Below are 27,587 nucleotides of genomic sequence, written 5' to 3'. Positions count from 1 at the left end.
TTCATCAAAGGGTATAAACTTTTATTTATTTTTTTTTATTTTTATTTTTTGGTATAAACTTTTAGCTATGAGATGAATAAGGTCTTTGGATCTAATGTATAGTAAGGTGATGAAAGTTGATAACATTGTATTCTATACTTGAAATTTTCTAAGACAGTAGAACTTAAATGTTCTCACATGCAAAAAAAGATTTAAAAAACCTATTAATATCACTTTAGACAAAGAAAGGGTAAGGAATTGTTCCAGATGAAGGAAACTAAAGAGATATGACAACTGAATGTAATGTACGTGGTTTCTGGATTGGATCCTGGACTAGGAGGAAAATATATAAAGAACGTTATTGAGATAGTGAAATTTCAACATTTGAAAATGTTTTGTAGATTACACAATGATATGGGATCCATGTTAAATTTCCTGATTTTGGTCACTGTACTGTGGTTATACAAGGTAAAGTCCTTATTGTTATGAAATGCACACCAAAATATTTACTGGTAAAGGAGCCCATGATGCGTACGACTTGCCCTCAAATGGCACATGAAAAAAAATTGTATCTCTATTTAAACATCTGTATTTCTACCTATCTACATACATACACATTTACACATATACATATGTACACACGCATACACATATATGTATTATATATATACACGTATGTATTTTTAGACCGTGTGAGAGCAAGTGCACTAGGAAATGATAAAGTGTTGCAAATTGTAAACAAACAATGAATCTAGGTAAAAGGTATAGAGAAGTCACTCTACTATTCTTGTAAATTTTTAGTGATACTGAAATAATTTTGAAATAAAATTTTAAGAAACCAAGGTTGGTTATCAGTGACCAAGACATCTAAAGAAATTGATAGTAAGTAATAATTTCCCATGATATATGATAAAAGGCAGAAATATAAATTTTAAAATATAATAGTAAATATTAGACAATATTGAGCATTTATATTCGTGGGTATAGAGGAGAGTTTAAACAAATGATTAATGTTTCCATTGTATTCTGAAAATACAAAAATAACAAGCAATTTTTGCAAGGTATCTAATTTCTGGGAACACTTAAAGGAAGGATGACCTCAATAGGACTTTTGCATGTCAATTACTCTCACAAAGTAAGAATTATCACCACTGACAATTACAGAACATCAGAATACTGATGTCAGTTCAAAAATTTTATCAGAATACCGATGTCAGTTCAAAAATTTTTAGGGAAGTAAATGACTTTTCAAACATTACATTTCCCTAAAAACACTGCAAACCCATTGATACCTGAAAATTCTGAAACAATTATGGCCTAAAATGGCTGAGAAAAAATAAAACCTTTTCATTTAAAAGAATGCAACAATGAACAATTAAGAAGTAAGAATTATTAAAAGAATATGAGCTACTTGTTTTTGTTTTATAAACAGGTTAGGGAAGATGCTCATTTCTAATGTTCTGCACACATTGGCAGGTTTGACAAGAATCCTAAATTACAGAGGGAATTTGTTAATGAATTCACTGCAGCCTGAATTGTTTTTGTGAGGTCTTGAAGAACTGAGAAGTTGCTAGGGAACTGAAAGAAAACAAATGTAATTGTATCTTTTAAAGAAGTTATTGAAGCAATTAACATCAAATAAGTCACAGGAAAATAGCTAGCAATGTGATGGAAAACAATGGAAGAAAACTGTCTACAAATGGGTAATAGGTAACATGTCTCTATCAAGGAAAGTTCATGAGTCATAAAATAGGTTAGATTTTCAAAGGAGAGATCATCAGCTGCCCCACAACTTGGGAGCTCCTTGGAAACAAAGGCATGCGTACTCAACTTTGAATAAAACACTGTAGGTATTTAGCAAAGGAAGGAAAGGGAAAAAAGGCAAGGAGAGACAGAATGGACTAGTGCGGGAAATGGAGTACATTAACTGAACATTAATGTGCTACAGTTTGACTTCTACAAAACATTCAATTTAATGCCTGATGAATATCTACAAATTTTATTTAACCTGAAAATACAAATAAAGCATAACAGTGACTCACAATGACTGAAGTTATGATACTGAATAAACTCACTCTGTAATGTAATGTTCAATAAACCAGGGAAGTTCAGAGGGAAAAAGATGCTGTTTTGTTTCATTTTTCTATTTCAAACAGAAAATTCAAACTACTGAAAACATAATTCAATTAGTGCAAATGCAATAGCTGTTCATGACAGAATGGGTTATTTACCCTCTCTGATCAATATAAAAAGTATGCATTTTTATTCAGCACAAGACTTGGCTCCTTGGCAAGAATTATACAAAAGCTGTAGCTAATAAGCTCAATGATATCCTGAGGATTGAGGAATAAAACAAGTGAATTGGTGCAAGCACAAGGCATGAGAGTTTAATATTCAAGTTGACTTCCCAAAACAAGTAAGTTCTCCATTAAAAGGAAGATAAGGATGCAAAGAATTTACGTTTACCCTTTCTGATTTTTTTAAAGAAATAAATCAGGTCTAAAAGGAAAAAAAAATGACAATATTTTGAATTTAAGAGCTCACTTCTGGCATGATCTTCAAATAATTTTTATAAAGTCTTCACATCTATAAGATGTGTTATATCCCTTGCCCCTCTCTGGTAAAAACTTAATCTAAAATACTGATAGCATATTTACACTTGCTACTCAAGTATCTCAAAAAAAAAAAAAAAAAAGTGCCTTTCCAGTTGCCTGCAGGGCACCAGGTATACTCTGGAAAAAAATAAAACAGAAAATGATCCTTAAGTCCCAAGGCTAAATAATCAAAATATCAAGACTATGCCACATGCAGTTAGTAGAACATCCTACAAATCTATTAATGGCCTTGATGAAGATAATATAAATGATCAGACTAATTCATTCCACAGCCCTTGTAGGAGTATTTTAGATATACAAAGTAAGTATCATGAAAAGTGAGAAAACCATTTCTACTGTTGCTCCACTATCCTTTTTTAGCAAGCCATTTTTAAAAATTCATTTGTTTTTAAAAATTTTAGAGCGAAGCATCTTTCAATTGCTACTTACAGTACAAAAGAATTTTTCTTTTAATTTTTTTTTAACGTTTTTATTTATTTTTGAGACAGAGAGAGACAGAGCATGAACGGGGAGGGGCAGAGAGAGAGGGAGACACAGAATCGGAAGCAGGCTCCAGGCTCTGAGCCGTCATCACAGAGCCCGACGCGGGGCTCGAACCCACGGACCGCGAGATCCTGACCTGAGCTGAAGTCGGACGCTTAACCGACTGAGCCACCCAGGTGCCCCAGTACAAAAGAATTTTGATGGGAGTCCCTACTTCCATCCAGGGAAGACCCCCCCCCAAAATATCCTTCCAACTGAAAAATTGACAGTTTACAGTAAGTCTTTCCTACTCTGCACTCCCTCATCTAGATTTCTTAAATTAATTGTCAAGTTCATGCTTCTTCACTGGTTCTGCAACTAAAAACTCAGGCTGATGAACAGAGCAAGCAGAGAGGACATGATAATAGGAAACTAGAGTTAGGAAATGAGTGCTTATATAATTGTTCTTGTTCCCTCACAACAGAAGCTCCCATCAAGGATCTGAGACCTCTTTCTTTCGAAGACAAGGATGAAGGACCTCAGCAGGCAGATGGCTGGCTGTTACACCTGCACTAAGGTGTAGTTTGAAATTACTGAATAATTCAGCAATGGCTCAGTACAAGGCTGGAAACTCTTTGCTCTTCAACCTCAACTGACAAAGCAATGACTTTAAATCTATGGGCAGTCAGTCCTTATAAAAAAGGAGAGAGATTGATTGAAATCAAAAGGAAAATTTTGCTGAGATACCAAAAAACATTTCTCCTTGTCAGTTCACTAATCAAACCTGAAGGATGCTCTCCTCCCTGCAATCTTGCATCTTTAATCTAGCCTCTTTTTTTTCTACTTTGAAAATAGTGTCCGTTAGATTTTAAAGCACGATCACTATTTAGTTAATTCTGGGAAAAGAATTGGCTGCCTCACTATGATATTGACGTTTTCTTTGTCTAATTGGGTGGGTCAAGGCACTAAATTGATTCACAGCTGTGGCAAGTTTTTATACACTTTGGTGAACTTTAATTGCTTATAAATATTGTGTTCTAAGACCACAAGCCTTCAGGAGAATCCTGTTCAGCCCCATATGCTTTCAAACTTGACAATATGTTGTCCATTTCCTAAGAATCTTTCATTTCAAACGGCCCTGAGGGTAAGAAAGAAAGGAATAACACATATGGCTCACATAGCGAACGAAGTCCATTAAGATTTTTGCTGTTGACAGCACCTAATGAGTTATTGTCAGGAAAAAATATTGTCAATAAGCCCTTTCGTTCATAATAATAAAAACTGAAGTACGAAGACAGCAAAGTTCAATGCCCTGTAGTCTTATTATACGGAAGTCAGATTATATTTAAATGATGTTCATGATTCCATAGCCAGCCCTACAGTAAGTGCTAATGGAAACTTTCGACAGGGTAACAGCTTGAAGCTGATGGAATCTCCTGAGCTCGATAGTAAGTGACCTAACTGGCCTCAGGTAGAAGTTGGTCACAGCTCTGCGACCAGACCGCCTCTCCCAAAGTCTGACCTGCACCGCCAGTGCTTCCAATGGGGGACTGTTACTCTTGTCTGTGCTCCTCCAGTGCATCCCGGGGTTGCAGGGAAGGGGTGCTGTCAGGCCTCTGGGGTCTAGTTGAAACTATGAAGAGTAGTCAGAGCTGGCGAGAAGAATCATACCTTGCTGCTGGACTAAGCATAGGCTCTGGAGGCCACTCATCACCACCATCCCCAAACAGGCCTTCGGACTCCCCCGGCAACAACCAATGATTGTCCTGAAACTGCAAAGGTCCCCCTGGTCCCACTTCCTTTGGTTCATCTCACCAGAGCCATCCAGGAATCTATAATGGCCAGCACTAGGTCAGATCAATAAGATTCTGGTTCCTTCTGTTTGCTCAGGCCACTACTCTTCACATAAAGTTAGTTCCGTTTGAGAGTCAAGCACAGATTCTTTGGTCAAAAAGGCCATGAACTCAAATGGTAATTTTGCCACTTGAGATTGATGGCTGCATACCACACTGAATTTTGTTAAAACCAAGGAACACACATCTATTTAAAATTGTTCGTTTTTAATGTTTATTTATTTTGAGAGAGAGAGTGCACAAATGGGGGAGGGACAGAGAGAGACGGAGGGAGAGAGAATCCCAAGCAGACTCCGCACCGTCAGTGCATAACCCAATGCAGGGGCTCAAACTCACAAACCGTGAGATCATGACCTGAGCAGAAATCAGGAGTCAGAAGTTCAACTGAGACACTCAGGGGCTCCTAAAATTGTTCTTTTAATAGGAGTTATTTTGATACACATTTTGTAACTAAATACTGACATTTGAACTGGATAGCAAAAGGTTTCTGTCTGCTCTTACCTTCAAATATTTTTTTTTTTTTTTGGTGCTTGTGCATGTAAACATTACATTTTTTTAATGGTTCTGGTTGCTCTGTGGAAATTATGAGGCTGTTACAGTCACCCAGGAAAAATATGCCAGTATCATGGATGAGTCTGGTGAATGGAGATGGATAGAACAGTGTTACCCAGGGTTCAGCACCTATTTCCAAGCTGGAGCCAGCAAGACTTGATGGAACAGAAAGAAGGATGACAAGTCCTCCTACAACAGCCCCCTAAAGGAAGGAATAATGCTGAGGCCCACAAGACAGCAGACAGCAGCCTCAGCAGCCAGACTCATGGTTAAGAGCAGAGCAACTCGGAAAAAGCAAGCAGCAGGAGAGCCTTGCCAGGAAAAGGGAAGTGCTCAGAATTTCCCTGGAAAGATGTGATAGAGGGAGTGGGAATGGGAGAGTAGGGCCCTGGTGTTTTTACAGTAGGTGGGATGGGGACTCAATTCATTTAGTTGGACCCAGTGGTGTGCTGGAGCTGGCACACACTGGCTCACACAGGTGATTGTTAAACATTCAGGAATTTTATGAGTCCATTGGTAGCTTGAAATTGCCCACAGTTGGGAATGTTTACACCACAGATATTGGCAAAAGCTACAAATGAGAGCTTCCCCCCCCCCCCACGCCTTCCTTCTCTTCCCCACCAATGCTGGCTGTGAAATATTTGCCAGCACACCACTGAATGGACTCCATGAGGCTGGAAGCACTGAGAATGCTGCCAGATTATTTGAGTTACATGAGCAACTGACCTTGTTCTCTCCTCCAGTGAAGCAAAGAATGTTTCTGATACTCTAAAATTTAGGAGGTTCTGGAAAATTCCTTGAAATACAATGTCTATTTTCCTACTAACCAAACTTCCTAATTCCTAGTTGTGTTTTCTGGAAGCTAATATTAAAATCATCTTTTATTAGGGAGCACATATTGCATAGGAAATCTTTTGTGTCGGGAAGCTGCTTCTATTTGGAGGCACATATTGCATAGGAAGTATTTTGTATCACAGGGAAAGCTGGTCCAGAATTTAAAACATCATAAAGAACTAGACTATAAAAGAATATGCTCAGTATCTGAGTAATCAAGAGTTGCCCTTATTTTAATTCATTCTTCTGATAATTTTGTGATAGTTACGTGACCCAATCCTACTCTGACTGAATTACTATCAATAGCAGTATATCGTTGATAATATAAAAATGAAATATAATGCTTTATCCTCATTTATCAAATCTGTATTTCTGTTAGCGACAAAGAACTATGATCCTGTAGAGAAGCAAAAAGAAGAAAATTAAATCAATAATTATAGCTCCTGGAGATCATCACTATTTACAATTATAGATCAGTGGTCAGCAAACTACCATACCCCATGGACCTGCTACCAAGGGGCTGAATTCAGCCATGCCCATTTATTTACATACTGTGGATGACTGTTTTTGCCACAACAACTGAGATGAGTAGTTACAACAGAAACCATGTGGCCCACAAAACCTAAAATATTTACTATCTGGCCCTTCACATAAAAACTTGCTGACCTCCAGTATTTTCTCTATGAAGAGATATAATCTGCAATAAAAAGAGAATTGTATCATACATGTTGCTTAATAACCTGCTTTCTTCTCCCACTTATACCATGTAGGGGATGTCCTTCCATGTCATTAAATGTTATACTGCATTATTTTTTTACAATTGTGTAGCATTCTATTGTCTTAATATAACAAGATCCTTTCTTCTTAACTCTATTTTCTTAGGGAAAATTCCTAATTCTAGAATTTTTGGATCAAAACTGGATGCTAAAAAAATAAAATAAAATAAATAAATAAATAAATCTGGGAGTTCCAAAGTTTTAGGATTTGGTAAATGTTGCAAACTGGCCAGATGAAGAGGTTTTCCCAATTTATATCAAATCTACCTTGCTATGAATGTTAAGTGTAAAAGACTGCATATTTTCTCAGTGAAAATTTCCCAAAGGTTCTTTCTGAATGTTAGGAATAAATATTCTTTAATATATGTTTTTATAAAGTACTCTTACAAGAGAAAGGCAGATAAAATTGATATTCTTCTTGTTGGTATGTTATGCTTCAAATTTTAATCACACACATTTTAAAAGTATATACTTTGTGGAAATCTGTAATATTGGCTGTGTCAAAGAAGTAGTCATAATAAGTAACTTTCTAAACTTCAGTTCTTGCACCTATAAAATAGGGCTCTTCCAACCTAAGAGATTACTGAAACAATCAAAATAGTCAAATAACACATGCATAAGGAGGAAGTATAGAATTCTATAAAATGCTGAGTTATCTCAAAAGATATGGTAGTTTAAATTATTACAAGTTTCTACTTACTACATTTTATTCTTAGTAAAATTTTATTGATACTAATATTTTCTTTTAAAAAAGCAAATGTGTGGGGATGCTTGGGTGGTTCAGTTGGTTAAGCTCTGACTCTTGATTTTGGCTCAGGTCATGACCTCAAGGTCATGAGACCAAGACCCACATCAGGCTCTTCACTGGGCATGGAGCCTGCTTAGGCTTCTCTCTCTCCCTCAGCCCCTTCCCCTGTGGGCATGCACTGTCTCTCTCACTCACTCTCTCTCTTTCAAATAAATAAATAAATAAATAAATAAATAAAAGCAAACGTGTAACTAATGGGGGTGTGGTAGCACTAGGAATGATATAAAATCCCCCTATGTTTTCCTTCAGAGGTAAATTTTCACACTGCAAGGCCACTTGATCATTCTTCTGGGTATTAAAATGTAGGCTAATTGCAGGGTCTAGATAAAGTTCAGTGGGCATCTGCAGCCTCTTCTACCCATGGCCCTTTCTTTCTTCATGAGGACACTAGACTTGCTTGACTGTCCTGCTACCCCACCACTCACTCCTTTTCCATCTCCTTTGCTGGCTCTTCCTCTTGTCCTCTTAACACTGGAGTACCCAGGAGTAGGTGCTTAGTGCTTCTCCCCACACCCCCAATCCCCAGCCACATGCCTATAACACTGATAATCTTACACCTCGTCCAGGTCCAACTTCTCTCTTAAACTCCAAATTTCCATATCTTGCCATTTCATCAACACTTCATGTCTAATTATATCTTAAAGCTAATAATTCCGATCTGAATTCCTGGTCTGCCCCCTCCCCCTGCAAGCTACCAGCCCGCACCATTCATAGCCCATATTCACCCTCTTAGTTGATGGCACCTCCATCTGTCCAGTTGCTTGGGTACAAAACTTGGAGCCATTCTTACCTCTTTTCTTTCTCTCACAACATACTTTCAGTCATCAGGAAATTGGATTGGCAGACCATTGCTCACCCCTCCACCACCATTTGGTACATTTGATCTGGATCAATATAATTGCCACCTATTTGTTTCAATCAGTGACATATTCTATTTTGAGCCAGGGTGATCCTGTTAAAATATTTACTCTGATAATGTCTTTCCACTCCATGGCCACCCATTTCACTCAGAATCAAAGTCAAAGTCCTTACAGCAGCCCAGTCTTCTCATGGGCTACCTCACAGCACACTTCTCCCTTTGTGTGTTCCATTCTCTCCACCACAACCATGCCAGTCCCTTCCTTTGTCATCCCCAACAAGCCAGCAGTCTCTGGCCTGAAGGCCTGTTTTTTATCGGTTCTGTCTGCCTTCTTCCAGATATTCAGAGGACTAACTCATTCACCTCCTTCTCAGGAAAGCCCTTCTTAAAACTTCAGCCCCCACCATGGTCCTTCTTCAGCTGTTTATCATTTTTCTATAGCATGTAGCACCTTCTAACATATGATGTAATTTACTTATTATGCTTATTATTTATGATGTGTCCTCCCTCCTCTAAAATGTAAATTCCATTTGGATGGGATCTTTGTTTTGTTCAACAGAGCAAATGAATTAACAGCTACATGCTCACTAGATAATACTGAGACTGTATCAAAATAATGGTCAAAACAAGGATTTAGGGGGGAAATGTAGAACAAAATATGGAAAATGGATTAAACAACATTAATTTTTTAAAAAGACTCCATGTTAAATGTCAAAAAAGAAATTTATTCAAAACAAGTAAGGAAAGGAATAGATCAATAAATAGATAAGACTCCCAGCTGATTAGAAAGCAGGAAACCTTCAGAAAGGTCTTTACTCTGCCACTTGTTAACAAGAAGGGGCAACCATGGTCATGAATAGTCCACAGCATGGAATATTTCAGGAGCATCAGTTTTCTGATCCATAAAACGGGAACAGCCATTTATTCCTTTCTTACCTTGGAATTGTTGTCGGGCAAACACTTCTTGTGAATTGTGAAGTACTTTATAAACAGAAGTGATTTTAATGTTCTAGTGTTAAAATACTTGCTTAGGTTGCCTTTTCCTGGCTCTTAATTGACAATTTCAGTTAGCACATATGAAGCCCTCAAGTGGTTCTCATTTAGGAGAAGGGAAATTGATCCCTGTCTAATTTAGCTCTTTCAACACACACACAGAAAGCAAATGGGTGATGGGCAGGATCTCTGGGGAAATAGCTGCTTGCTGCCAGAGTCCCCAGCAGCACAGCCTTCAGGATGCAAAATGCCCACAGCCTTCTTAATTGGCAAAAGAAAGATACGGAGTGTTCCCAAAGAGTGGATGTGTAACAAGGGAGGCACAAATGACACAGCATTTTTAGGAAAGTCTTAAATGAAGAGGCTCCTTTTTCTATGTAAACTCTTAAATTATGTTATTTTTCATTGATAAAGATATCAATTAATTGGCCAGTAACTGCATCTTAAAAATTCAGCAATGACTAGATAGTGAGTCAGGATCTAGCTGCAGTGTTCTTCTTCATTTATTAAGGGCGTCTCTTTCAGGTCTGCTTTAAATTTTATAAGACTGGTAACATGAAAATAGGTTGAACACAAAAGTTTTAGAACATGTTAGAAGCTCGATGTAGGGATCTGTAAACAGAGATAAATAAATATGTGAAGATCTTGCAAGCAACTCATTTGGCATCTGTATTTCTGTGCTCTGAAAAGATGCCTTTTCTGTTTTTAATTGTGCTAGTGCCCTCGAGTGGTCGGACTAGCACCTGCAGTTTTACGAAGTCCTTCCCAGCCCTCAAAACAGTGTGCCTTACCTCCCAAAAGAAAAAAAAAAAAAAAAGCCTATCAATAGAATCATCATTTTTTTCAATGCTGCACCCAGAATAGAAGAACACATAGGAAAAAAATACAGGAAATAAATGAACTACACATCTCGATTAGAAAGAAAGCTTTGTATGTTAATGAAATCTCAAAATTTTGAAGACAGACTTCTGAGGTCAAAGATAAAGCTGAGAATTTTGAGAAAGCTATGAACTTATTTCTCAGAAAATTATGCAACCGCCTATACTTTCAGAAGTTCAGGTAGCACAAATTTAAAGGCTTGGGGTTGGGGCACCAGGGTGGCTCAGTCAGTTAAGCCTCCAACTCTTGATTTCGGCTCAGCTCATGTCATGATCTCATGGATTCTGAGGAGGAGCCTCAGGTCAGTGAAGAGTCGGCATGGGATTCTCTGTCTCCCTCTCTCTGCCCTCTCTCCTGCTGGCGTGTGTGCTTGTGCTCTCTTGAATAAATAAATTAATTAATTAATTAATTAATTAAGGCTTGGAGTTTATCTAGCTGTATACATGTTCCAGGATCCCCAGGTCAAAAATTCTATCTGAAATGTTGAATTTGAAAATCAAGTTGGAGAAAGATATGCACAGTGTGAGTTTCTATGTATACAGAATAAAAATATACAAACCACAGGAATGATGCACATTGATTTCATAATAGTGATTGTGTCTCATAGCAAGGGAGGGTAATGGGAGGGGGGGAATTAAAGATGGCCACAGTTACATCTGGATTTCTTCAGAAGGTATTCAGGTATAAATGGCATAATACTATTTTACTAAAGCTTCGTAGTAGATATATAAACAATGAATTCTTATAATTTTATTTTCCATTCTTGCCCATATATTTGATGGACTTCCCAGTTTTAAAAACTTAAATTAAAAATAATATATAATTATTATATATTAATAATATATGACCTAATTTCATAGCGATGGGATTCAGGACAGGCCACCTCAAAATGTGCCACTTTAAGATACTGACTACTAAAATTAAAATTACTTAAGAAATATCTCATGCAAGAAATGTCTTCTGTCCCTCTGAAAGCAGGAAATAAATTCCCCATGTGAAGAGTACCCTCCTTGCACCTGGTAGGTAGAAGGCATGCTTCTCACCAGAGGTAGGCAATTCCTGGCCAACAGTGTATAAACAAACCTTGCTAATTATTCATTAATTTGCTACACCAAGCCCAAACCCCTTGGTCAAAATAATTCACAAATAATTGTGTATTTGAATAAAAGGTATAAAAGCTGCCTGCTTTGGTCACTCCTTTGAATCTCTATTTCTATGAGCTCCCATACACACAAAATTAAATTGTGTTTCTGCTGTTAACTTGTCTGTGTCAATCTAATTATTAGGCCAAAGAACCTAGAAAAAAGTTTTCCTCCCCTACAGCTTTTATGTAAAAAAGGTTAATTTTCAAAAACATCCAAATGTAAGTAAGTTCATGTTCTGAAAAGCAAATTTAATTCTACGTTGTATAAAATCTTATTTTGTAATATTTTAAAGCTTATTTTAAAATATAAGCTAAAATATTAATATTATAAAGAGAACCACTGTTCACAGAGTCCTAAAGTAGAAAAGCTTTTATTTTTATGGTTATAATTTGATTTCTTGATAGAGAAAGAGGAAAAGGGTGAAATTCTTCTGAAACTAATGTTATATTAGAACAAAAGTTATTATCGATCCATATTCATTCTACTATAAAATATAATGAAAGTTTAGATAAGGGATTATTCTCTTTGGGGATTTCATATATAACGAAGACAGTGTGAAGCTGACTGTGCCATGGCCTGAGAGGCTGAACCTAATAGCCTCTTAATTGATTCATGCTCCTAGCTGATCTGCTGCATAGCAAGCCCGTTCAGAGGCTGCGATCAGATACAGCTCATCACAATGCAAAGCAGCAGGGGCTTGTGCCTCCCTTAATTTAAATGGAATGTGGGAGGAATGAAGCAGCACAAGCACTATGGAAGACTGGTAGGGAAGAGGCATTATCTTCTGGTTCACCTCTCCACTGATACAGCTGGCAGACCCTAGACATGCCTGGGGAGGTAAATCATGACCACAGCATTAACCATCTGTTGGACAATACACATCATTGGCCTCTGGGGTCAGATCAAGGCTGCAGTCTTCCCTGCCCTCCACTGTTAAGGAGAAGCAATGTTAGTTTCTGAGGACCTTTGCTGGCCATGGTGTTGAGGCAGAGGGAAGAACGTTCAGTGTCATGGTAAGGAAGCATGGTAAGGAAACAAAACCTTCCACTTCTCTGTCAATGTCCTCCAGCTTCATTTGGTTTCTTAGAGATCCTATCCTTTCTGACTTGTCTCATTAAAATGACTCCCCGCCAGCTGCTGAAGAGACGAGGCACTGTTTTCCATACACAAATTAACTCCTTCTGCTGCCTCCCCCTCACCAGACACCCAAACCATACTTTCTATTTTGCAAAAGGAATGCTTGGCCTGGAGTAGAGCATTAGCCCACTTCACTCTAGATCTTACGGGGAGAATATCATCCCACCCACCCCTTTCTTTTTCTTTTCTTTCTTTTCTTTTCTTTTCTTTTCTTTTCTTTCTTTCTTTCTTTCTTTCTTTCTTTCTTTCTTTCTTTCTTTCTTTCTTTCTCTCTCTCTCTCTCTCTCTCTCTCTCTCTCTCTCTTTCTCTTTCTTTCTGTCACTAGAATAAGAAGATCCGGAGGAATTCCTTTTAGTTAGGTCTTTGACGAAAGACACATAGTTGATGGTTTTAGCCCTGTGTAGTCCAGCACAATCTTTCAGGCTTAGGAATTCCACACAAGGTATTGGCACCAAACCCATATAGTAATAAACAGTATTCATAGGCCTGGCCTCATCCTTAGTGCACGCATCTTGCCTGGTGAATCCAGAAGAAGTAGGTGTGCACAAGTGGCTGTTTTGGAATTTGGTGCTCTTGAGTGAGTCCTGGCCCAATATCAACTCAGAAATGACCAACATATGCTCTTGAAATAGTTTGGAATGGAATGGGAAAAGTAAGGATTAAGGCAAAATGAAGATATCTTGTGCAATGACCTTATTAATTTCTTTGTTTACTTATTTATTTATTTATTTATTTATTTATTTATTTATTTATTTATTTATGAGAGCACACAAGCAGGGGCAGAGGGAGAGAGAAAATGTCAAGCAGGCTCCATCCTCAGCATGGAGCCCAACACAGGGCTCAATCCCACGACACTGGGATCATAACCTGAGCCAAAATCAAGAGTTGCTGCTCAACCAACTGAGCCACTCAGGTGCCTACAACCATCCTAAGACATGGACCCATCAATGTGGCTTCCACTAATACATGGTATTTCTGAAGCATCTAAATTGTATCTCTGAATATTTGCATATTTTGAGCTTTTTTTTTTAACCTTGTTTACATTTAAGCTACTTCCTAAAGCAAGTCCCATCCATCCTAAATGATTTACTCTAAACCCAATCTGTCTTTAAAATATTCCTACAGATAAACTGGTGACGAATATCATCAGTCTAATAGGTAAATATTCAGCACTAGAATATGATCAGCATATTTCACCACCAAATAACTTGCCAAAAAAGGCAAATAATCTTATCTTACCCGTGCTGAATGAGAATTCACTCTAGAGTTTCCTTCTCATGAGGCAGAGCTTGACATTCAACAACTCACGTTTCATTTTCAGAGGTAAATGAACATGCTGTAGTTAATTTGAGAGTTAATTCCTAGTTAGGAATAAATGGAGTAATGTGGGGGGAAATAACTCCTAATTGGAATACACTGAGTGGCTATAAAGTTACTCATAATGCTATGCATACCAAGTAGATTGTTAATAGCCACATAAAGGTTGAGGATCAATGTGGCATCGGGACCTTAACCATGTTAATGATCTATGGCAACATGGACCATGCACTGGACTTCTAGAATTGTCCTTAGAAAAAAGTGCCCAGCACCAAATCTCCCAGAGCGTAACATTTTATTTAAGGTGGAAGGCTAGATTAGATTAGGTGGTCTCTGAATGCAAGCAAACCTAAATTTGAATCCTAGTGAAACCACAGCTAGCTGAACCTTGGGAACAAATGCCTCAGTGTTTATAAATCCAAGGAGAACATCAGGACACTACAAATGATGGATTTGGGTACCACACAGGTATAATTATAGTCTGTAGACTTCCTCAAGGGAAGGTGGAGGTGAGGATGACAAAGTTAGCCTCATCAAATTCTCTGGGTTAAAGAACTCCCTAATCTGAAGTCCCTATTAGATTTCCAGCCTGAGTCAAAAAACAGCATGGGGCTTGGAGATGAACAGCAAAACCCACTGCCACACTGAATTGTGGTCGGTATACCTGCTGCAGGTCCAAGAATGGTGTGTTGTTGGTTCATGGGAAGAGAAGTACAGAAATTAAGAGTAAGGATTTTAAACTTTTAGAAATATTTGACAATAATGTATACCTGTTGAAACTACTAATAAAAAAAATGTGTTCCTGTTTTGTATGTCTTTATTTTCATGCTTCCACTATTCTAGTATTTCAGTTTTATTGTATTTTATCAAACTATTAGCCTCTGACAAATTGGGAGGAGGGGACCTGGTGCATCATCAAAGACAACGTGTAAAAGCTCTGATCTCGATGTTAAGGCCCTCAAGTCTATGGACTGAAGTTGAAGAACTAATCTTTTTATGCAAAAGTATGGATTCCATACAGACCTATGGTTTTTTTAAATCTTTTCCTCCAGTTTGGTTGATCTCAGTAAGCAAAGCACTGAAGTCCAAATTTAAACTAATTTTTTTAGTGTTAATTTTTGAGAGACAGAGAGCGAGAGAGAGAGAGAGAGCACGAGGGAGGGGCAGAGAGAGAAGGAGACACAGAATCCGAAGCAGGCTCCAGGCTCTGAGCTGTCAGCACAGAGCCCGACGTGGGGCTCCAACTCACGAACCATGAGATCATGACCTGAGCCGAAGCTGGACGCTCAACCAACTGAGCCACCCAGGTACCCGTTGAAGTCGAAAATTAATGTCAAGATTTGGATTTGACAAGATCAGAGCTAAATGGAAAACTAATTAGCAATCATTATGCTCATCAAATATAAATCTATATAATATCATTTCTTTTGCCTGGTTCAATGCTTTACAGGCTTCCATGAAGCAATACTCTTAATCGAGTACCAATGGCACACACTTGTTTCATATGATGCTACATTACATAGGCAATAATAAAAATGTTATTAAAAGTCAAGAGAAATGACTCTAGTCTAGATGAATGAAACATAATTTAATTGAAAATATGGATCTGAAGACTTGATTTTTCAAAAAGCAATTTTCTCCTTTGGGTTTGTCCTACCTTTATAGTTCTATGCAAATTTTTAATATCCAATACAGATCTCATAGTGCTATTCTTGAAGCTCACAGTTGAAAATGCTCGTTTACAAATGTTTATCTTACCAAACAGATAAACATTAAGGTGCTCTGTAATGGGTTTTTGTTTTGAGTTTATCCATTGATTTGTAAAATTCAGAGTAAGCAGATCCCTGTGTTAGGCTTTTAAATTTGCAAGCACTGGAGTTCAATCAATTCCAATTGTTGGAGTGGGACCAACATCCTTAGGTGAAAGAAAACATTACTTGATAACTCCTTTTATCTTCTTTAAGCTGAGAAAAGCAGCGGTCTCGTTCAAATGCCAACTTCCCAATGAGAAACACACACTTTCTGCTTTATCGCCAACATAAGGAGGAAAGAAAAAGGGAATACAGCAAGCAGGAGAACATTACATTGCGTGTGAACATCTGATAGTCCTACACATCAGAAACAGATCTAATTGAATGGTCTGTACCTTTTAACAGATACAGCAGTTATTAAACAGCCTTATTCCTTTAATCATTGAAACCAAGTCTTTATATTTCCTCTCTTTTATATGGTATTAAAGGTTTTTATTACTTTTTTCCTGATTATAAGAGTAATGCTAGTTCATTATAGAAATGCATAATAAGGGGCACCTCAGTTAAGTGTTTGACTTCAGCTCAGGTCATGATCTCACAGTTCGTGAGTCCGAGCCCTGCGTAGGGCTCTGTGCTGACAGCTCAGAGCCTGGAGTCTGCTTCAGATTCTGTATCTCTCTCTCTCTCTACCCCACCCCCACTTGCACTCTGTCTCTCTCTCTCTGTCTCTCAAAAATGAAGAAACATCAAAAAAGAAAATGAAAAAAAAAGGCATAATAAAAAAATAAAAAATCATCCATAGTCTTACCACATTTAAAGATAAACATCATTAATGTTTGTATATACTACTTCCCTTTTCTTTTTCCTGTAGATACTCATACATATTTAGTTTTCTCTATAGCTGAGATTATAATGTGAGTATCATATAAGTGTGTATCTTATTCTTTTGTTTACTATTAAACTATATGTATTTTTAAAACCCAATAAAAATTATTTGGGCACATAATCTCCAATAACTGTATAACATTATATTGAAGTTATAATGCACATAAGCATCCTTCTATTGTGGAACATGTAACTTTTTAAACAGGTTAAGAAGATGTTTTCAGAATCAATGATTTGGTTCAATTCCTGGCTGGCTCCACCACTTACTGGCTATGTGACCTCAGTCAAGTTCTTAATCTCTCTAAACTGTAATTTTCTCATCCATCAAAATTAGGATAATAATACCAGCTACTTTACAGGGTTGCGACAGTAAACATATAAAAGAGCTAAGCACTATGTCTGTATTTTCTCATTCAATGTTAATTATTTTGATACTAGGATAAACATCTTAGGTCAGGCAGCTTTGGTCTAGTTTTTTATTTAACTTAGACATATTCCCAGAAGATTAGAAATAGGAGAATATATTTTAAAAAGTACTTTAGGGGTGCCTGGGTGGCTCAGTCAGTTGGGCGTCCAACTTAGGCTTAGGTCATGATCCAATAGCTCGTAAGTTCGAGCCCCATGACAGGTTCTGTGCTGACGGCCTAGAAGCCTGGAGCCTGCTTCAGATCCTGTGTTTCTCTCTCTCTCTCTGCCCCTCTTCTGCTCACTCTCTGTCTCTCAAAAAGTGAACATTTAAAAAAAAAAAAAAAAAAAGAAGTACTTTAAAGGGTTGCCTGGGTGGCTCAGTCAGTTGAGCATCCAACTCTTTCTTGGCTTTGGCTTGGGTCATGATCTTATGATCTCACAGTTCCTGAGTTCAAGCGCCACATTGGGCTTTGAGCTGACAGAGGAGAGGCTGCTTCAGATTGTATCTCCCTCCCTCTCTGCTCGTCCCCCACTCGTGCTCTCTTTCTCTCTCAAAATTAAATAAACATAAAAAATTAAAAAATAAAAATTAGGGACGCCTGGATGGCTCAGTCAGTTAAGCATCCCACTTCGGCTCAGTTCATGATCTCGCACCTCGTGAGTTCGAGAGTCGTGTCTGGCTCTGTGCTGACAGCTCAGAGCCTGGAGCCTGCTTCAGACTGTATGTCTCCCTCTCTATCTGCCCCTCCCGTACTCATGCTCTGTCTCTCTCTCAAAAATAAACATTAAAAAAAATTTTTAATTAAAAAAAAATTTAAAAAGTACAGCTTTGAGTACAATCAAGAGAAACTGCTGAACAGTGACTAGACTTTGTCATAATACGTTAGATTACTTACTGTTAGCAAACAGCAAGACAACGTGGAAAAGTTAATGGATTTAAATGCTGGAGTAACACAAACATTTTGTTAATGCCTACTTCACTTGTAATTATTCACTCATTTCTCAGATAAGTGTTACACATAAAAAGATGACTGGCCCACTCAGTAAAAGATGTTAGAAATAGATGGGGAGGTGGGTAGGTAGACAGACAGACAGACAGGAGATATACAATATTTTGTGCTTATCTTAGAAGAAATAAAACCTTTAATATGCAGTAACTCTGACATGCCCAGGCTTTCTGTCTGTCTGAACCTCCCCTTCTTTCTTTTTGTTCATCCCTTATCCCACAGCTAATCAAGAGAAGTAGTTGCTGATTGTCGATCTTCTATACAGATGCTGACTTCACTGAAAAGTACTTTCATACACACCAAATCTGTTTACTCCATAACCTCATCAAATATGAGAAAGAGGAACAGAAAGGAGTAAAAGGAACTTAAAGATATCCAAACCCATTTACTCTTACAAATCTCTGAAACACTTAATAAGAAATAGAAGTTAGCTACCCTAAAAATCAATTTATTGCTTTTGTCATGTCAGTACACATGTATCAAGTAATTTTTTTCTCCATCTACATTTAAAAAACAAACAAAAAAACCTTGGGTAACTGAGTTTAAAGAGTAACCGTGGCAGCCAACCTCTAAGATGACCCTTGTGTAGTCACACTGAATATGGGTCCCCTGTGTAGCCAAAAGAGTACCTTGGAAATGACAAGTGTGACTTCACAGGCTACGTCATCAAATACATTGTATCCACCATCCTATCTCTTGGATCATTCACTCTGGTGGAAGCCAACCACCATGTTGCAAGGACACTTAAGCAGCCTTATGGAGACAGCCATGTTGTGAGGAGCTGAGGTCTCCTGCCTCTAGCCAGCATCTACTTTCCAGCCTTATGAGTGAGCCACCTTTGAAGCAAGACCTCCAGTCCTTGTTGAGATGCTCAAGCTGACATCTTGACTGTAACCCTGTGATTCCTGACACCCTGAGCTAGAACCACTTAACTAACCTAGTTTGGGTGCCCCAAAATACTTGACCTACAGAATAATAATAATAATAATAATAATAATAAATGTTTATTTATTGTTTTAAGATAACAAGTTTTAAAGTAATTTGGTATATGTGCAATAATATATAGATAATACAACTGACGTTGGTGCTCTTACAGGATTATTATTACAGTATTCATTTAATTCACATTGACGAAGTAAAACTTTCCTTCATGATGTATAAAAAATATATAGAATAACAACTTAAAAGAAAATTAACTCTGGGGTCAGGTAGGTAGTATATTCAAGTACTATAGTCTGTAAGTACATGAAAAAATATTAAATCTCACTCGTCATCAGAATAATTCAAATTAAAACCACAATAGATACAACCATACATCCACCACAAAGGCTAGAATTAAAAAAGAGAAATAATACCAAGTGTTGGTAATGATATGAAGCAACTGGAATTCTCATTGACTACTGAAGAATGTACAATCACTTTGGTAAACTATTTGGCAGTACAGTATGTACTAAAACTGAACTTATCCATGCCCTATGACCTAACCATTGTACTCCTAGTAACTCCAACAGAATTGTATACATGTGGGCACATCTGGTCCAACACTGAAAACAATCCACATGTCCCATAGCAGTAGAATGGATAAACTGAGATGTATTCAGACAATGAAATACTAGACAGCATTAAGAAATAAACAAATTACAGAGATACTCAATAACAAGAATGAACCTCATATATTAATACTGAGTGAAAGAAGTCAGTCTTTTAAAGCAGGAAAAAAAAAAAGAACATAGTTCATAGTTATGTAATTCCTTTCATATAAAGTTCAAAACCAGTCAAAACTAATCTGTATTTATAGAAGTCAGGATAATGGTTACCTTTGAGGAGGAGGAGGTGGAAGAGGAAGAAGTAACTGGGAAGGGACACAGGGTGGGAAGATTTTGGGGGCTGATAACGATCTATTTCCTGATCTGCCAGGTACTTACCTGGGTGTGCTAACCAGGTGGAAGTTCATTAAGGTGTGTATGTGCTGTGTGTCTATGATTTGTGTACTTTTTTGTATGTATGCTATTCTTGGATTAAATTCATTTCATTTAATAAATATACAACATGCTAAGTATCAGTCTTAATTTCCTCATTTTCATGGTTGTACTTTCATTAGATGGGAGAGGGCTCTTGTTTTTAGGAACTACATTTTTTTTTTAGGAACCACATATTTAAGTACCAAGGAAGAAAATGACACATGTCTAAACCTCAAGTGGCTTAGGAAAAAAATAATATATATTTTATATAACACACACACACACACACACACACAAAGAGACAGAGAGAGAAACACAGTGATGAGAAAAATGTGATTAAAAAAAAGTTAACAATTGGGGAGTCTAGGTAAAAGGATGTGAGAATTCTTTGTATTATTCTTATAATTTTTCTATTGTTGTAGGATATTTTACCTCAATACCCAGGTTTCATTGTCTTGCCGCTTTGAAGAATGAAAAGGTGCTCAGAATAAAAGGAGCAGCAGGTAAAACCCTATTAAAGTATAAGATTAGAAAGTAAGGATAGTATGAAATCTCTCTTTGCAGAGAGGGGGCATGGGAAAGTGGATACTTGTGGACTATAGGCAAAGGACTGTTTTATAGGGTTTGGTTGGCCCCCTTTCCTTCTCCCTTGTTTCTCCTCAGGTATCTACCCTTACTGGCTAGGTAACTCTAAATGCCTAGTCATTCCTTTTTGATTGGCTTGTTTCCACTGTATGAGGGGCGGTCTATGGCCATACCAGTTTCCTTGTGGGTCAACTGTTTCACAAGTCTACTTATTTTTAGTCAGATCTTTTGTCAATTTCCTGAGGGAAACCTGAGGGTGGGGGGGAGGTTAGGTAGTGTCTGTTACATTCTTAAGAGGAACCTTCTGCCTGAAGGAGTTTGCTAGAGGCCAGAGGTTCTGAGCATTGTTCCAAAGCATGTGTTTTTTCCCCACCCAAGGTTCTAACCTTTTCCTTTCAGCCTCTTTTATTCTATTTTTCCCTATCATACTATGAATTTGAAATTATTTAAAAATAAGAAGTTAAAAAGTATAATTAAAATACATCTGATAACTCACTTACTGACTGCATTTTCATGGGTTTATAGTCAAATTTATAGGTAAATTTCTCAATGCCTCAGAAGGCTCTACTGTTACATGGAGATATTAATATCTATTTTTCAAGGCTATTATAATGCTTTGAGAAAATAAGAGAAAGAATAGGTAACAGTTGCATAACTTGTCGTATGTCACACACCTAGTTAGTCTGAGCCAGAATCTGAACTCAGGAACTCTGCCTCAAGAATCTACACTGTCATCTAGCATGCATATCAGTCAACCAAATGACATAGTGAATGCCACATAGTAGATATCATTAACAGTATCTATGATGATGATGATTATAGTTATATTATCAGTTTGCTACTTCTGTTGTAATTAAGTACCACAAATTGACAGGCTTAAAAAAACATAAATGTATTCCCCCATTGTTCTGAAAGGATAGAAGTTCAAAATTAAGGTGTTGGCAGGGCCATGATCTCTGCAAAGTCTCCAGGAGAAGATCCCTCCTTCATCTCATCTATTATAAGGACACTATTCATATTGGATTAGGGCCCTCCCTATTTCAGTATGACTTAATCTTAACTTGATTACATCTACAAAGACCCCATTTCAAAATACAGTCACATTCACAAGTACTGGGTGTTAGGACTTAAACCCGTATTTTGAGGAAACACAATTCAGCCCATAAAAAATGCTTTAGAACTTTCTGTCATGTTCTTGCCAAACAGAGTAAGTCTAACTGAAAGAACACCCCTGCTGATTCCTGGGAAGACAGGAAATGATACTTGGGCACGAGGTAAAGAAGTCCTCTTATGGCTCTTCCTTCTGCTTAAAATAAGTGAAACAGAGATGCTCCATTTTGCTCCCAGGAATGCAGTCATTTCAGTTTATCCAGTTCTTTCTGTATTAAAAGTATCAGAGCAAAGGCAAATTCCTCTAGAGTTACTTGAAAAAGGCATAGTTTTGAGGAAACTTTGTTAAAGGGTACCTCAGGGCAATAAATGTAAATAAAGTGTCGTGTGTGTGTGTGTGTGTGTGTGTGTGTGTGTGTGTGTGTGAGCAGTGGCAAATTGTTATGCTTAGGTAAAGGTTTCTCTTCCTCTCTAAGTACCTCTATCCCTCAGAAATATGTGTGTCTGTGTATGTATTAAACTTGGTAATTGAAAACTTCCAATGAGAGAGTATATCTGTGTTTAACATTGGAGGAGGGATGGGAAAGAAAGAATGAAGAAAGCCATTTGAGTTCAATTAGTGCCCACTTTATCATGGTGAAGCCACCAGGGATGACATTCTAGCTTAAATAACTCAGATATTTAGAAACATGCTCTGCATTATTATTTCTAGAGATTAAATGGTAGAGGAAGATCAGACACATCCCTGTGAATGGAGAAGTGAGTTTCCCAAAAGGGAAACTGGAGGTTCATACAGTGTATGTATGAATAAGAAAGCAAGTGCAGAGAAATATGGAATTGAGGGTAGGAGATCAAGGAAGGAAGGAGTCTGAGTTGTGTCCACAAAGGAAAACCTCTACAAAGGTTCTAGTCTTTGGGAGCTTTTCCCTCGGGCACTGAGAATAATGACATGCAGCATACTGCTTAAAATTTTTGTGTAGTAATTCTCTTTACTCCTAACATGATAAGTGAGTCAGATATATCTGTTCAGCCCACTGAGGTATGGAGCTAAAGGGTTAAAGGGTGGAGAATAGAAGGAGGTGTAGCAGGTTGTCCATCTATCCCTCTGCATCCGATCGAGGGAGGCCTATTTTCCAGAAAACGTAAGCATTGTTAACGTCAAAAAAGGGTAGTGATCAGTCCCAAAGCAGAATGGCATGGGATAGGGAAGATCAGAAAGTCAAGAAAGGCAACCATCCACAGGACTATTCAGAAGTTGGTGTAAGATAAAATTTCCTAAGAAAGGTGATCTTGGGAATCTATGAATAGAGAAAGGGAGTGTGGGATACTACACAATTACACAATCACTACACAAAGCTCTCCCACAAAACCCCACCACCTTATCACTTATTCTTTTGTATCACATGTTCACATTAAGTTACCAGAAATTTGGAGAAAAGATGATGCTGTTATCTTTTAATATCATGTAAATAAGACCACCTAAGGACCATATAACTAGAGAATGCAACTTCCTTTGACTTACTGTTCACTACTGCTTAGGGTCTAGTGTCTGTGCAGTTAGGTGTTTCACTTGTAGAAACCGATCAATTGCAAATGATATCTGTCCTAAAGAGAAGCTAACCCTGAAAGTTATTGTCTACTGCCATGTTGGCCATTAGATTTGCACGTAATTTAGCAACTGAATGCCAGAACTTTTCTTTACTTGTATTTTTTACTTATATATAACAATCTCATATTCTTGTTTGCACTCGTTTTGTAAACCTACTCATTAAATAACAGTTTGATCCATACTATCTACTTGTATACAAATTATATTTTATATTTTGAAATGATATTAACACCTGCATACATTTGTAGAAAATCCTATCAAAAGACACATACTTTCCATTTTGAGCCTGGTTGTTAGAGATGAAATGGACAGAAAGGGGAAGAGCAAGAAAGGACGTATCAGACATTTCAAGAAGTACATTTGGAGTTTGTAAAAGCAAACAATATAATATTTTATATTTGATGACAGTAAATAAAGCTTCAAAATTGATTTTGGCTGGTGGGAACATATAGATGATGGCAATAATTTTCAGATGGAGCATGATGATTTTATGTTTATTAAAAAAGGAGAATTATGGTCAAAAAATTCCTTTAGGAAATTGTTCAGAATTGTAAACCTTATGCCTGGAAGTATGATGCACTATTCTGTTTATTACTACTCTTATTTTTAAATCATATAAAGAAATCAAAATGCTGTGCTTGCCACAAATATACTTGAAGACCTTATCTTTGGTGTTCCATAAATAATCATTTTGTAAGTTACTTTGGTGTGTGACCAATTAGCTCAGCTCGTTAGTTACTGTGCTAATGAGGCCAGGGCCTCAGATCTGATCCCCAAACCATCAAGCTGGTCTTGCAAACTCATGCTGTATCATTAGTCACAAGAGGGATCTAACATTTATAAGAATGTGAATGAGGCAGCACAAATCCATCAACCCCAAAATAACCTCAACTATACACCACAGATTTCACAGGTTAATAGCATTCTTTATCATAGTGTGTGGGCTACAGAAACATGTCAAGCCTGGAAGTGACTACAACCAATGACTTTTTTTTTTTTTTTTAACTAATGAAAACCAGGAAGAATGTTTACCATAAAATTTCATAGAATGCTTTAATTTTAGCAATCCATTCAACAATATTAAGTTAAGGCTTCTCTTGTATTGAAAAATTGATTTTGCTCTAAGCCAATCTTTATAAATTGGAGCCTCACCTGATACTAACCTACCTTCGGCTTATATTTAACTCACTCTGACTTATTTGGCTTATCGAGGGATTGTGGATTCCCTGTCATCAACCCAATTCTAAGAGTGTTAAAACCCCCTGAAGCCTTTCTTCCTTAGCCATAGGCTTTCAGTGGCTTTAGGAAAATGCACTCCCTCTCAGTATCTAAGGAGTCAGTCTCCGTTGGTCTCTTTACATAAAGAAGAAATTGGTTTTTCTGCTCCATATGACAAAAGCAAAGAGAGAGAGGGAGGGAGGGAGAGAATATACCCTTTTTCTAATATCGTGATATGTTGTTACCACCTACCAGGTATTTTTATTGATTGATTTCCTACACCAAGTCCAACAGGATTCTGTATCAAAAGCAGCAGGTTCCCTGAAAAACTGGTACTTCGTTTTTGTGAGTCTATTCTCTATTAAAGAGATCATATTTTTTCAAGCAATGTTTTACATGCATTCAAATGGGAAAGGCTCCTTTCCAGAGGCTTCTCAGAGGCTAATTTTATTACATTATTTCATTATGGAACATCCAATAAGTTAATAAAATTACCTTCTTATTTATATGTAAAGTTTACGGTGTGTTAGATGGTGATAAGGCTATATAGACAGGAGGCTGTACAAGGAAAGGGGAGAAAGTATAGGAGGATGTGAAGGGGATTTGCACATACTGTAGTCACTCTATTTTTTTCTCCCTCAAGCTTTCCTTAAATGTCAGCCTCTTAGTGACATGGCTCTGTATCATTCTGATCTTCTCACGTGCGTTCTGCTTTGCTCTATAAGACTTAAGGCCAAATTTATGTCTGTATTACATGTTGCTTATTATTTGCCCCCCTTATACTGTGAGGCAGGAATTTTTGTCCATTTAATTAACTACTGTATTCCAAGGTTCTAGAGCATTATGTAACAGAGTAAGGGCTCACTAAATACATACCCAGTATATGGAATGAATGTAAGGGATGGCTTCCCTGGAGGGCTGACCATGGGAAGAAATGTAATGTTGGTAAGAGGATGAGCCTCGAAGGTGGACTCATGCCTGGAGTGTTGAAGAAGCATGGAGACTCCACCGTGGCTGCAGTGGAACAAGATGGGTTGGAGTGGAAGAGGGCAGGGGAGTAAGGGCCCGGATGCACAGTGTCTGTGGGTCACTCTAAGCACTTTGCCTTTTCCTTAGAGTAAGAAAGGAGGCCATTGGAAGTTAGAGCACAGTTGAATCATGATTGTATGTTTTTCAAAGGATTTCTCTGTCTGGCTACTCTGTTGAGAATACACTGCAGAGGGGTAGACATGAGAAAAACATTTAGAAGATGGTTGCAATAATCAGGAGGGAGATGACAAGTACATGGTGGCAGTAGAGAGTGGTCACATTCTGCACACATTTTGAAGATTAGAGTTGATGGCATTTACCGACAGATTGGCTGTGGGGTAGAAGCTCAGGGTGACTTCAAAATGTTTGACCTAAGCAAGTGGTTGGATATAGATGTCATTAAGATGTAAAGACTATAGGAGATACTCTTGGGGGGAATAAAAAAAAAAAGGTGCCGAGAATGAGTATTTTTCTGTTAAATTTTGATTTTCATGGTCAAAATGGTCCAAATTTGTCTTATATTCCCAAGCCACCAAGAAGTTTTATGGTGTGGACTTACCTCCAGGCTTTGTGAGTTCCCTAATGGCTGCCACCCGTTGCAGATTCCCAATGTAAGTACCAAAGAACCTTTCTAGGATCTCAGAACCCTTCTGGGAATTTACATACATATATGTATATGTGTGTGTGTATATATATATATATACACACACACATATACATACACATATACTCCCAGAGCAGAGCTCAAATCTGAGAGTGACTTACCCATGGCCCTTCTGTAAGGAAGACAGGAACAGGGAACAACTCAAAGGGTTCAGTGGGAACCTTGCCTCATCCCACAGGCCAGTAGCAGTCAGCTCTGGATCTCATTCTTTGTCACAAAAAGCTGTTTAAAAAATGATTAAGGAAGACAATTTAGGTGATGCAAACATTAACACTTCATAAAGCAGTCTCCTTTTGGAAGACTGTAAAACAGAGGTGAAGGCAGGAAGCTTTTATAGAAGAATAAAGAACAAGGAAAACACAAATAGAAAGCATCTGATTGGCTGAGGCCACAGAGTCAACCTTATTTGGTGTGAGAAGGAAAAAGGAAGTAAGTATAGAACCCAGAGTTGGCTTTTGTGGATCGGCTGACTGGTTAATACTGTGTTTTAGTCAAATGGTCTAGGGACCATTTGGTGACCAAATGGTGTGTCTAGGGACACAAAAGTTATCTAAGTTTTGGCTTGCTGATATGGAGCAGCTCCATGTTGGGCCTAGAAACTTAGTTGAACACTGTGTAACAAATTACTCCAAAATTTGGCAGCTTAAAACAACAAGTGGTTTTTTTTTTAATTTTTTTTATTTTTAACATTTATTTATTACTGAGAGACAGAGAGTGAGCAGGGGAGAGGCAGAGAAAGAGGGAAACACAGAATCTGAAGCAGGTTACAGGCTCTGAGCTAGCAGCACAGAGCCTGATGCGGGGCTCAAACTCACAAACTGCAAGATCAAGACGTGAGCTGCAGTTGGACGCTTAACTGACTGAGCCACCCAGGCACCCCAAAACAACAAGTGTTTTTAACATGATGGTTCCTGTGAGTCTGAAACCCAGGACTGGCTTAGCCAGGTGGTTCTGGCTCAGCATCTCTCACAACATTGTAGTCAAACTGTCAGCCATGGCTGTGGTCCTCGGAAGGCCTGACTGCAAATGAAAAAGGAGAACCCACTTCCGCTCCTCACCAGTTGGGCCTTTCTATAAGGTTGCTCACAGCATGGCTGCTAACCTCACCTGACGAAGTGATCCAAGAGAGAGGAAGAGGGAGACAGTCCCA

The 27,587-nt window shown here is 37.8% G+C and overlaps 1 protein-coding gene across 1 annotated transcript in view; it reads right to left on the bottom strand.

The window, feature by feature from the left end:
* The window catches only part of ABCA12 (ATP binding cassette subfamily A member 12), a 275,110-nt gene extending 248,549 nt beyond the window's left edge, over positions 1-26,561 (bottom strand). The window contains exon 1 of the mRNA XM_058705980.1: positions 26,539-26,561. The gene's annotated coding sequence lies outside the window, so the exon portion shown is untranslated. The remainder of the gene's footprint in view (positions 1-26,538) is intronic.
* Between the last annotated feature and the right edge of the window lie 1,026 nt (positions 26,562-27,587).

The sequence above is a fragment of the Neofelis nebulosa genome, chromosome 2 (genome assembly GCF_028018385.1).
Source record: "Neofelis nebulosa isolate mNeoNeb1 chromosome 2, mNeoNeb1.pri, whole genome shotgun sequence".
Classification (NCBI taxonomy): Eukaryota; Metazoa; Chordata; class Mammalia; order Carnivora; family Felidae; genus Neofelis; species Neofelis nebulosa.
The sequence above is the reverse complement of the archived record's forward strand: the minus strand, read 5'-3'. Positions and strand labels throughout refer to the sequence as shown.